Genomic DNA, 13,725 nt, shown 5'->3' with positions numbered 1-13,725 from the left:
GTTTTCAAAAAAAGGAGGGTAGCTGTGAACCCGAGGACTATCCCAATATTTCATTTGATTTGTTTCATTGTCCCATACAAGAATATATATGGTTTAGGAGTAGGGATCTCAACAGTTTACAAGATAAAAGCACATTATCAAATTGAAAAGGGGGTAGGGTTAAGAATATATATGATTAACGGACACTTAATTATCTACAAAATGTCTAATAATGAACAGTAAATTCCAAACTTCATTTATACAGTAATACTAGTAAGTTTCAAACTGTATATATACAGTCCTACAGATCTTATCAGAAAACAGAAAATTTTCAAATAAATCTGTCACTCCAATGATTATCATATGCTAAAATATTTCCAAGATCTAATTAATAATGAAAATAAATCATTATCATATGCTGAAATATTTATAATATCTAATTGAACAGAACTATGGTTGTTTAATATAGTACTCTAACATAATTAATAATGTAATAATCTTTAAAATGTCTAATGATATAGCTTATAATCATTACCACTTAGGAAATAGATAATTTTCAAATAAATCTGTCACTCCAATTTTTATTCTGAGATAAGACAAATCATAACATGATAACAACAGTAAAATATTTAAAAATTCTACTTTTGGATATTAAAAATGGCGATAACTCACAAAGGAGATATACTAAAATCTTGAAAATTAACAGAGACCTTCATTAAGTCCCAGGAAACAACATATTTAAATTAGAAAAAAATTTGTTAAAGCGTTTTCATGTTATTGTGCTGACACTGTTTAGCAGCCGCCCGAATTGCCCAGCCGCCCGCCGTATATCACCATTTTAATAATCGATATTTCCTTCGAAATTCCGGTTAATAAAATGTAACGAACAGTTTTGAGCAGTACAGGTGGAGGTTACAAAAATATGTTTAACCATTTCAGGCAGAAAATCATGGGGAGGAAAGCAACTGAAAGATGAACTTGGGACAGCAAATGTGCTAACCAGTGTTCGGAAGTATGCCACAAACTTTTAGCACACAATAGATAAAATATATTGATTTAGATATAAATTTTGACTTCTCTTCAAGTATGCGTCACATGATTTGTGTAGACAATTTAATGATAAAATTAATTATTAGCTATGTTTTTGCTAAATAAAGTTGATATAATGTTGTTTTATTCCCGTGATAAATCCTGCTTTATAAGAACACCGGCACTCTAGCATAATGTTATTGTGGTTACAGTGTTAATCTTCTACAACAAGTTCAGCCGAAAATAAACCCGACTGGTCCCTATGTGTACTTCCAAATTTCTCCACCTCAGCCAGAAGCTATATGTCAAGCTTAAATATAATCGGCTAATTTTTACTTCTTGGACACTGTTCCGACATCAGATAAATGAATGAATGATTGTTGGGAGAAATTTCTAAGTTTGTCATGATGTGAACAAGTTATATTTTATGAAATGAGATGGACCCTGCTCAGTACTATATATAGACACATACGCTGGACCTTTTTATATCGCCCATGAACACCCCATAAAAAGACATTTTCTTCCACTAAAACCCATTAATATGCTTATCTGAACCATCCAATCTGACTCCATACTGTTACGTGCTAATCGGAGAATTGGCAACTGTAAAATTAGATTTTAAAAAATCTTTGGTTTGACCTGAACAGAAATTAAACGATCTTCCAAATGCGAGGCTAGCAGCTACTTTGGTCAAATCTTAATGATGTTATTTCATGCAGCCCATGTACATTTTGCATTTTACTCAATGTCACAGGAAGACCATCCCACTTCAGTGTAGCCACCATCGCAGGTCAGAGTAGCTATCAACAAGTTAATGTCACAATGTCACCATCGCACTTCAGCGTGTTAACCAACGCACTTTAGCGTGGACCATCGCACTTCAGCGTGACCACTGGGTTCGCAGTACCAACGCGGTTATGAGTCCTACATATATATATATATATACACAGCCATGTATCACCATCACTGCTGGTGATCCAATGAATAAATCTGTTGTAGAGTCGTCACTGGTTCAGACGTACTTATAAATATAATTATTTCTGTGACTGTATCTTGCATTAATTTTTAGGATCCTTTACAATAGATATATTTATAGATTATCGCTATTTTACCTATGACGATGTTGTCAATTTCATGTCAATTTCATTAGCAACGGCACATGCCTCCTTAGTTTCTAGCAATAATTTTCATATCACTCGACTCCGCTGAGAAAGGAAATTATCAGTCAGTAAGATCAAAGGAAATTTTTCATAAAATAGCGATAATGCAGCTTATCTGTAACAATTCCATATTCATGCCTTATATATCATGTAGTGTATTACGATGCTAGATTAAAACTGATGAGGAAAGGTAATACCCGGCCACCAAAAGCTTTATTTTTAAGCCTAGGTGGTCGTGTGGTCTAGCGCGTCGGATACAGTGTAGGCGATATGGTGTCACGATATCTCAGTACCATGAGTTCGAATCCCATCGAGGGAAGAACAAAAAAATTTGTTTTTACAGATCTAACATTGTTGGGCTGATGTTTAGACGAGTTGTATATATATATATGACAACAATCTTAAAGCACCTAGGACATATTAAAGACTTACTAATGCAACATTTTCATTACATAGCAGAAGAGTTCACTGGTATTCTTCCTCGTTCACTGCACCAATTAGTTGACAGTTAGTTGACCTATAAATAAATTTATTTTAAAAGATTTCACATTGAAGTATATTGCCTTGATTGCAAAAGTTAAAAATTCGAATACAAGTTACAATGTTAACAAGTCTGTTAATATCCTCCTAAAATACTTGTACCTTCCTATCTGCAAAACAATTGCTCTTATATGAAAATGTCTATGTGGGAAGGATTTTGATTAGTTTTAATTTTCCATAATTTTTTTATATATACTGTTATAGGTATATATCTTTATAATGTTTGCATCTAACTCCTTCTCACCACCTTGAAGATGTTTCTATACCTCCTATACATAATCATGTGTCTCTTTTTGCCTGTTTGCACTGACTGTTGTAATAGAGCTGTTGATGTAAATTGTTCCAGTTAATCCTATAGTCAGCTGATTTAAAGTTAGGGTTTTTCAGGGAAAAAAACATTCTTTCACATTTTCCATAGGCTCAAATATAAAATAAGTCAATGGCGAGGAAAGAAAAAAGTAACAACTCCATGTATGAATTTTATAATTAACTTATGTTTCTAATATGGTTAAAATGGGTTGAGTAATCATCATGAACATGATTTTTTCTGTATATTTTCAAACAAAATATGAAGCACTCAGGTCTTCTACTTTCTGAAATATACATTTGTACACAAATAGTTTACTCTGCTGTCAATGCCGACAGATAGCAATCCTTATATCTTGCATTCTGCAGCTTTCTCAGAAATTAATGGAACTTTAAACTATTTTGAGAGTAAAATGTAACTGTCTTGTTTGATAAAATAGAAGATTTAGATCACAATAGCTATAAATCTGATGTTTGGACCATGCGAAATCAATATGTTTACTCGATTTATCTCAGAACATAAATGAAACTCACCTAAATCAAATTGGTAAAAGAACTTCCCCACTTTAGTAATTTCTTGTATTGCCAATGGACATTGATAAACGTGTTTGTTAACTTCTTCAGAATGTCCCATATGTCTTCTCTTGTAGCACCTCCAAAGTGGCAAATACAGTTGACATGTAATGCCTCATCTGAGTAATCCTTTTTGATAATTCTGCCTTCTTTCAAATTTTGTTTACACTTTTCCAGCCGCATACATGAAAGTTTGAATCTTTAATATAAGGGAAATACATATAAATTAGTTTGTTTAACACCTGCTGCTTGTCTAATGTACTGATCTGTTAGCTTTGTCATGGCCTTCCATGTGTCTTCAGGGATGAGAATTGAGAGAAGTTGACTAACACATTTACCAGATTGATATGTCAATTTATATTTCTGAAAAAGTTCCCACTCCTCTGGGTTTTTTACCTTTTTCATTTGGTTTTCATCTACCCATGCATCCTCCTTTGCATCTATCCATTCCTTTAAAGTGAGTCTGCTTGGTTCCCCTCCTCTTATTGCATGGAATAATGTTAGTCTACTAACTATAAGATCTCTGAGAAAGGTATATATTCATTTGGTTCTAAAAACTTATAAGGGTCATCCAACTCTTTATTTGTGTTGAGATAAACTGTCTAAGCATATTAATGTCATCCTATACTGGTAACTGTTGAGGTCATTTCAAGTTTTCTTGCCTATTTTTTTTTTGCAATTATATACTCAGCATCACTAAATATTTCTCCTTTATAATATTCTAATAATGTTTGAAATCATCAACTTTACTCATTTCATTTTTCTTGGTTTGTAAAATATATTGTCCCTTTAAGTGTGAAAGGACATTCTGTATAAGATGACCAACACCCTTTTTCAGTCCTGACTTCATCCCTCCATCATCTTTCGCTGCCATTGAATAAATTCCATCCATAAAAACAGAAAAGTTCTCCATTTTAAAAGATCTAATGCAGATATTACAGTTATACCCGATTTCTCAGCCTCTCCTTTTACATAGAAATATAAATTGGCGATTGTTCTCATCTGCTTCATAATGCTTTTCCTATTTTGCTGAGACTTGTCTTTTCTTGATACCATCTTCCTATATTAATGAAAAAGGAACTCAAAATATCTTCCTTATATTCTTCTGTGTGTTTGACCTCTTTAACAGTTTCCTTGGGTATAGCAACAGGTACCCTAGTGTATCCTTCTGCTGCAAAACATTTTACTTTGAAATTCTTCATATGTTCTTTTACAAAAAAACCGTTGCAAGAAGAGCACATTACTCTTTTCTCTATCTCACCATCTCTGTCTTTTCTTGGTTTTCGTTCTTTAATAGATTTTTTTCGATAAAATTATCCTCTTTCATTTTCAATAAGTTATAATTAAGGTAGCCTTTTCTCTTTAACATAACAAATGCCTGGTTTCTATCCCTTGGTGGGAGTTGCATTGCAACTATTACATCCTCTTCTCCTTTATATATTGTTTTTAGATGTCTGGTCAGATGAGTTTGAAATTTTCAACAAAACACACAAGGTCTTTTTGGTTTGCCAATCGCTGCAAGAATTGAATTATTATTATATTATATTTTATATACATATACGATACTTGCTAACTGGCAACTTTGAAGACTTCCTTTGACAAATTGTAGCTATATGCGGCTAATATTTTTTTTTATTATGTACCTGACATATGACTTAAAACATACATTTCTTAAATTCTAATATTATTTAAGTTCTTACACATACTTGGCTCTCACATTTTTTGGTTTGAGAAATCCTGAAAAAGCTAGGCAAATCCAGAAACTTGCTTCAGAAGCACCAAAGGAGTATGTTTCATAAGGGTTATATTTGGCTCCAAATGATGTCCATTGTTTCAAGATAATAAATATTTCAAGCTGATGAGACACATAAGAAGGTGATTTTTTTTCTTATCAAGCGATAAAATTTACAACCAAAACAGGCCATGCAAAAGTAGAGATTTTGGTGTAATTTGATAAAATCCTCTGGAATTCAAAACATATTAGGTCCATAAAACATTAGAGTGCAGGCATTGACAAACTAAATATTGTCAAAAGTTTGTAAGTCAAATATGGAAAGTGTTATCACAAACAGTATGTGAAAAGATAATTTCTGTTAACAAATGTACATGCATGTTTCCAGCCCGAAAAATCAATGGAAATTTTGACCTTTTTTTTTTTAAACTGATATGGAAAAATAAATTATGTGACATTATGAAAATAATGCTTATATGTAAATTTTCAACAAAAAGATGCATCTTCCATATATAATTATCATTTTAGTACTGATTCATTATGATAATTAGTCAACAAATCCTTATTTGAAATTTAAGCTGGAAATAGGGGCCATATGAGGACCTTATTGAGCCATTTTCATTAATGTAAAAAACATATAAGTATGCAGCAAATATGATGAAGAGGAGTGTACAAAGCTGAAAATGTTGCACAGAGTAAAATCTAATATAATATGAAGTTTGGTATCAAATATGAAGAAACCGTGGTTTGTAGTTGTTGAGGAAAATGCTTCTAACATTTCTTATACTTGCATCAATCAGAGGAACATATATTAATATGCATGAGGCAAACAGGAAGTAGGTTACAGATCTCAAAATCTGTCTCACAGTATAAATAACTAATTTGAAGTTTGGTACCAAACATTTAACAGACATTAACATTCTATAGAAATTATTTACATAAATGGAACAAAGGATAGTTTAAAACAGGCATTTAGTCTTAGATGCATGATTTTTTTTAATGAAGGGGTCAAATGACAATTTTGGTCATGTTGACTTATTTGTAGATCATACTTTGCTGAACAATTTTACTAAAAATATATAATTTGATACAGTAAGAATCAATGAACGGAACTAAGGACTGACACATAAAACAGAAAACATAATACTCTGAACTATCATATGCAGATTTTCAAAAATAATTGAAGTCAAAGTTGTCGGTTGTTTTATCAGTGGAGTGCTAATCAAGTTTTATATAAAAATGAACTTTAATTTTATGTACCTCATCTGGCAAAAAGCCCTGTAAAAAAAAAACAACTTTCTAACGTTATGCTGATGTTACCAATGGTGCCTAATGTGTCATTTGTACCAACTCGTGTCCATTGCCACACTTCTGATATACCTAAAAGTAATAAAATAAATGTTAACTAGAGATAATATGTGCAGCTGATCCTGATGACAATAGATTCACTCTATGGAGGACATATAGTTTGAAAGCAAACATGCACTTTTTCAATTTTATGTTCTCAAAATCATGTTTTCTTGAGCAGCAGTATCATACCAACAACATATCTTAATCCTACCTGCCAAATTATATGTAAATCGTTTCTAGTTAGTGGTCATCCTGTTGGTAGTTTCTGCTCTAATAAGGAATTCATTTGTGCATTTCAGTGAAATGAAATATCGTCTAGATAGACAAAAACCAAATAAAACTGTTTTATCCCCACCACATTTTGTGCCATCCCTATATTAAGTCAGGCTATCTGGATCATGGGCTATTAGTTGTTTTTAGAAATTTTTCTTAAGATTTAGTTGGTGGTGGATGTGGTCTGTTGTAATACAGGTATCAAATATTATAGGTGATTCTCTTTTATTATCTTTATGTATCGTTATATTCACAAATTTGCTGTATAAATAGTAACTTACAAGTGCTCTAAAATATCAAAAATAGGTGTTGCAGTATATAGAGGTGCAATTAATTTCTCTGAACCTGCAGCTGGTGACAAGTGGGCATTTTTAGATTTTAAGGTTATAGTTTCACTTGCTGGTACACCGTCTCTACTCCTCTCAGTGTTTTTGGATTCTTTTCTTGAAATAGCTGCATCCTACAATTACAAAAATCCAAATTCTAAGAATAATGCAATATTTGATTGGTTGATAAATTGATTGTTGGTGTTTAACACCACTTACAGCACTATGACTATATTGGCAATCCTAGTCAATTAGGATTAGAGTCAAACACACCTGCTATGTGTGAGGTTTGGACTCACAACCTCAGTGTTAACAGACTAGTAGCAATATTTTAATATAAACAATCATTAACATTTTTCATAAAGTTCTTTTATAAAGTTCAAGTGTCAAAATTTTAATTTTCGCTCATTGGTATCAATTTTCTGAGATAAAGAACAAATCATATTGTTTTGGATACCTGATTCTGCATTCAAACGGAGGGAACTTCGTTGTTTGTGTAACCTTTATATTTGTGGTTTACCTGTACCTATAAAATCCTTAAAAAATTGGTACATCACAAATGATATTGAATTGACAGCATAAATTATATAAATCTTTGCAGTGTTAACCTACTTTCGAGAAATAGTAATTTTTCAATTTAGCATGTCTACTTCTGTAAACAAAATAAATCAACTACAACAAACTTAATCTGTTGCTTCTGTATATGATCACAATATAACAAAAATCCATATCAGTTTAAATCAGATTGTTTTCACTATCGTCTCACACAGTATTGTGGTTTTCTAACTATCGTTTTACTCATTTACTTGAGTCCATGGTTTTCAATGTCCTTTATTTAACTTTCATATTCAATTGACAACTTGGTCTCACATTATCATCTTTATTTTCTAAAGAATGAAAAATGTTCAACTTTTGGTTTAAAATTATTCCTGTGTAAATGTGTAGGACTCGGAGGTGAGATGGGGATGCTGATGTGCGATGGTCAAGTTGATGTGCGATGGTCACGCTGAAGTGAGAATGACCATTTGCTGATGTGCAATGGTCTATATAATGTGTGATGGTTGTTTAAAATCAACAGACGTTCAATTGTTATGAGAGGAAGCTTTTTTAAGTGGTTAGTATATAAATTGAATTTGTTATTTTCTATGTATGTCCTTAGTTTTGGTTGCATATTAAATGAGTGATTTTCTGCATGTGAACATAATTCTGGGTTAACATTTCATATTTACGTCGTTCTTCTAATGAGTTTCTTTTTGCGCTGTCTACGATCCTGTGTGTAATCAAAGAATGGCACGCTCCATCATACGTAAAAAAGAACTTGTAGATTTTCAGAAAAAAAATCTGCTACAGAAGGTTGACTCTCCCTTTTATGCCAATCACTCCTCATTTCCTTTAATATATGGGTTTTATAATCCCCTTCTTAACCGAAAAAAGTCCTAAAAATGCTTCTTACAAACAAATTGTCTTCTATATTGAAAATATACTTTATGTGATCCATCGAACTTCCGCGTTACCACAATTGCACTTCAGCTATCAACAAGACAACTCACAATGCTACAATTGCACTTCAGCGTAATCAAAATCGCACTTCACCTTCAAACCTTTGCACAGCAGTAAGACCATCGGGATTCGGAGATCTTTAAATGTTTGAAATAAGGAGTATACTTACATTGCTAGAATTATAAGGAATATCCATATATGTGTTAACCTGTCTAGAGAACTGATCATCAACTTTTGGAGGAGTCCACAGTGTTTCCTAAAGCACAAATTATATGTGAATTTATTTGTGACTGTGATGCATGTCATATGTGTTTTTAAGATTAGATTTGCCATAGAAATGAATAAATAAAAGACATATTGGGTATTGATTAAAGGTTAAACACACAGTACAAAAAGAGGATAAAATTTATCACCATTTGTTCATTGTTAAGCGTAAGTAGTTTACTAAAAGTAGTTCTGTGAACTGTTCACATCTTAATAAACTTACGTAAATATCAGTTTTCCTCTTATCTGTTTAATTGTTTTAATGAAAATTGAGAAAACTGTTGAAAAGACAAATTTAACATGAGTAACTAGAGGCTCCAAGGAGCCTGTGTCGCTCACCTGATATTTTTGTTTACAATTGATGCATGAAATAATGAAACCATTATACTTTTGCTTTAGTTTCAGAGATATAAGCCAAAAACTGCATTTTCCACTATGTCCTATTTTAAGCCATGTCAGCCATGTTGGTTGGCAGGCTGGGTCATCAGACACATTTTTTAAAATAGATACCCTAATGATGATTGTGGCCAAGTTTAGTGAAATTTGTCTCAGTAGTTTCAGAGGAGAACATTTTTGCAAAAGATTACAAAAATTCACGAAAAATTGTTAAAAATTTACTTTAAGGGGCAATAACTCCTTCAGGGGTCAATTGACCATTTTGGTCATGTTGACTTATTAGTAGATCTTACTTTGCTGAACATTATTACTGTTTACAGTTTATCTCTATCTATAATAATATTCAAGATAATAACCAAAAATTTGTAAGGGTTCCGTGGAACACAGTGTCTCGCCTACTTTTGCTGTTAGTCGCAGGCTCAACAAAAATGGGGAAAAAATTATTAAAAATTTTTCCTCTAGATACTATCTTTTGATTGTAAGAAGTTCTGTTCAAGTTTGGTAAAAATCCAAGAAGGTTTATGAATCTAATAAATGTTTTAAAAACTTTAACTGCAGACTGTACGTAATGATAACTGGAATAAAACTAAGTCCATCTATAAGTAATATACAGAAAAACAGGAAATAAATTTTCACAAAATTTCCTTCTAGATACTAGCTTTTGATCATAAAGAAGCTTCTGTACAAGTGTGATACAAATCCAGGATAGTTTAAGAAAGTTATTAAAAATTTGAAAGCTTCAACCACAGAGTGAATGTAATGTTAACTGGCAGAAAAACTAAGTCCATCTATAAGTGAAATACGGATAAACAGGATTTTTTTTTTAACAAAATTTACTTTTGAATAATATTTTATGATTACAAACAAGCTTCTGTCAAAGTGTGGTACAAATCCAGGATAGTTTAAGAAAGTTATTAAAATTTGAAAAACTTTAACCACAGAGTGAATGTTATGTTAACTGACAGAAAAACTAAGTCCATATATGAGTAAAATACGGATAAACAGGATTTTTTTTTTTTACAAAATTTTCTTCTGGATACTATCTTATGATTATAAACAATCTTCTGTCCAAGTTTGGTACAAATCTAGGATAGTTTAAGAAAGTTATTAAAATTTCACAAACTTCAACCACAGAGTGAATGTAATGTTAACTGGCAGAAAAACTAAGTCCATTTATGAGTAAAATACGGAAAAAAAAGGATTTTTTATTTACAAAATTTTCTTCTGGATACTATCTTATGATCATAAACAAGCTTCTGTCCAAGTTTGGTTGAAATGCAGAATAGTTTAAGAAAGTTATTAAAATTTCAAAAACTTTAACCACAGGGTGAATATTTGTGGACGCCGCCAACGACGAAAAAGTCACAGACTCGACAAAAACTGCAAAATTTCCTTAAAATTACCAATTCAGGGGCAGCAACCCAACAACAAGGTTGTCTGATTTGTCTGAAAATTTCAGGGCAGATAGATCTTGACCTGATGAACAATTTTACCCATGTCAGATTTGCTCTAAATGCTTTGGTTTCAGAGATATAAGCCAAAATCTACATTTTACCCCTATGTTCTATTTTTAGCCATGGTGGCCATTTTGGTTGGCGGGCCAGGTCATCGGACACATTTTTAAACTAGATACCCCAATGATGATTGTGGCCAAGTTTGGTTAAATTTGGCCCAGTAGTTTCAGAGAAGATTTTTGTAAAAGTTAACGACGGACGACAACGAAGGACAACGGACGACGAACGTCAAGTGATGAGAAAAGATCACTTGGCCCTTTGGCCCAGGTGAGCTAAAAATTTCACATTTCATTCATTTATACTAGCATTTACAGTAATTGCACATTATATGTAACAACTTAAAGTCTCTTTCCTAACAAATAAATAAAAAAGATCATGTGCAAAACTTCAACATATGTGCAATCTTTCTGTGAAGTTTCAGGAATCTGGATTGAAAACTGTAGGAGGAGTTAATTACACAAGTTGATTACACAAATTAGGTATCCAGATGTCCCTGCCCAACCGCCAATCTGCCAAACATTACCATACATTTTAGCCATTTTTTTTAAATTGTATCAAACCTGGCCAAAAAGCTGTCTACTTCTTGAAAACTCAATTTTCAAAACTGATAAATTTTACTGAATATAAAGCCTATATTACATCATTACCTAGTTAAGACATTGAAATTATAGGTTTTGCCCGTTGAGTCCTTGGCATCTTTCCAGTTTGGTGGTAGAACAGGTGCTATGAACTGGACGGGTAATGGTGGTGGAGGAATATCTTCTTCATCGGAAAAATCCAATTTTGAAAAATCATATGAAATCTGAAATAAGAATAGAAAGAAGTTATTTTGTGGATACCAATTTTTGTGGATTAAGGAAAGTTTATGGTTTTGTGGATATTTGATTTTGTTCTTTTTCCAAAGTCTGTATACAAGACAAAAGAAAATTTACACTTTATTCAACATTTATATCCACAAAATGCACAAAGATTGGAATTTCATGAATAACAAGAAATGATTGTAACAGGATGCTGTTACGAAGTCTCCCAAACGAAGCTCCCATAATTCTTATTCCAAGGGTCGCCTGACATTGGGCAAAGTCCAGTGAAAATTGGTTTGGTCCAATAAAGTTATATGCATTAGTGATGCCTGGGGACTAACCCTGTATATCATTCAAATCATCTTGGCATGACAAACCTGAATATATATGGTTTAGGGGTGGGGATCTCGACCATTAACAAGATACTAGAACATTGGGGGTGGTGGGAACCCCTGGGGACTGACCCTATACGTCATTCAAATGTTCTAGACATGACGAACAGGAATATATATGGTTTAGGGGTGGGGATCTCGACCATTTACAAGATATTAGAACTTTCTCAAATGGCAGGGGGTAGAGATGACCCCTGGGGACCAACCATGTATATCATTCAAACTATCTTAGCATGACAAACCTGAATATATATGGTTTAGTTGTGGGGATCTCGACCATTTTAATACAAGATACTAGAACATTGGGGGTGGGGGAACCCCTGGGGACTGACCCTATATGTCATTCAAATGTTCAAGACATGACGAACAGGAATATATATGGTTTAGGGGTGGGGATCTCGACCATTTACAAGATATAAGAACTTTCTCAAATGGCAGGGGGTAGGGATGACCCCTGGGGACTAACCCTGTATATCATTCAAACCATCTTCGCATGACAAACCAGAATATATATGGTTTAGGGGTGGGGATCTCGACCATTTACAAGATACTAGAACATTGGGGGTGGGGGGAATCCCTAGGGACTGACCCTATACGTCATTCAAATGTTCGAGACATGACAAACAGGAATATATATGGTTTAGGGGTGTGGATCTTGACCATTTACAAGATATTAGAACTTTCTCAAATGGCAGGGGGTCGGGATGACCCCTGGGGACTAACCCTGTATATCATTCAAACCATCTTCGCATGACCAACCAGAATATATATGGTTTAGGGGTGGGGATCTTGACAACTTACAAGATATTAGAACTTTCTTAAATGGCAGAGGGTGGGGGTGACCCCTGCGGACTAACCCTTTATTTCATTTGATGTGCTTTATCATGACAAACCAGAATATATATGGTTTAGGGCTGGGGATCTCGACCATTTACAAGATAAGAGAACTTTCTCAAATGGCAGGGGGTCGGGATGACCCCTGGGGAAAAACTCTGTATATCATTCAAACCATCTTAGCATGACAAACCAGAATAAATATGGTTTAGGGGTGGTGATCTTGACCACTTACAAGATATGAGAACTTTCTCAAATGGCAGGGGTTCGGGATGACCCCTTGGGACTAACCCTGTATATCATTCAAACCATCTTAGCATGACAAACCAGAATATATATGGTTTAGGGGTGGGAATCTCAACCATTTAAAAGATATTAGAACTTTCGCAAATGGCAGGGGGTCGGGATGACCCCTGGGGACTAACCCTGTATATCATTCAAACCATCTTAGCATGACAAACCAGAATATATATGGTTTAGGGGTGGGGATCTTGACCACTTACAAGGTATCAGAACTTTCTTAAATGGCAGGGGATGGGGGTGACCCCTGGGGACTAGCCCTGTATTTCATTTAATGTGCTTTATCATTTAGAGCATTTCAATTAAAAATATTGTGTCTATCACAAACGGTTTTCAATTTATATTCATTTGAAAATTTTAAAAAATAAAATCCCATAGGGTTCTATAGTAAAACCCTCCTTTCTTTTTGCCCCTCAAAGTACCCCTTTATAAACCCTATTGCACAAACAAAACCCTG

The 13,725-nt window shown here is 33.5% G+C and overlaps 1 long non-coding RNA gene across 1 annotated transcript; it reads right to left on the bottom strand.

The window, feature by feature from the left end:
* Positions 1-7,228: 7,228 nt before the first annotated feature.
* Positions 7,229-11,666, bottom strand: LOC127711517 (uncharacterized). The gene is made up of 3 exons (XR_007986774.1): positions 11,590-11,666; positions 8,938-9,024; positions 7,229-7,402 (listed from the first exon to the last, which is right to left on the bottom strand). It is a non-coding gene; the product is annotated as an uncharacterized LOC127711517 (long non-coding RNA).
* Positions 11,667-13,725: the final 2,059 nt, after the last annotated feature.

Source organism: Mytilus californianus, unplaced genomic scaffold (genome assembly GCF_021869535.1).
Source record: "Mytilus californianus isolate M0D057914Y unplaced genomic scaffold, xbMytCali1.0.p SCAF_8, whole genome shotgun sequence".
In the NCBI taxonomy this organism is placed as follows: Eukaryota; Metazoa; Mollusca; class Bivalvia; order Mytilida; family Mytilidae; genus Mytilus; species Mytilus californianus.
Note: the sequence above shows the minus strand (reverse complement) of the source record. Positions and strands in the feature narration are given on the sequence as shown.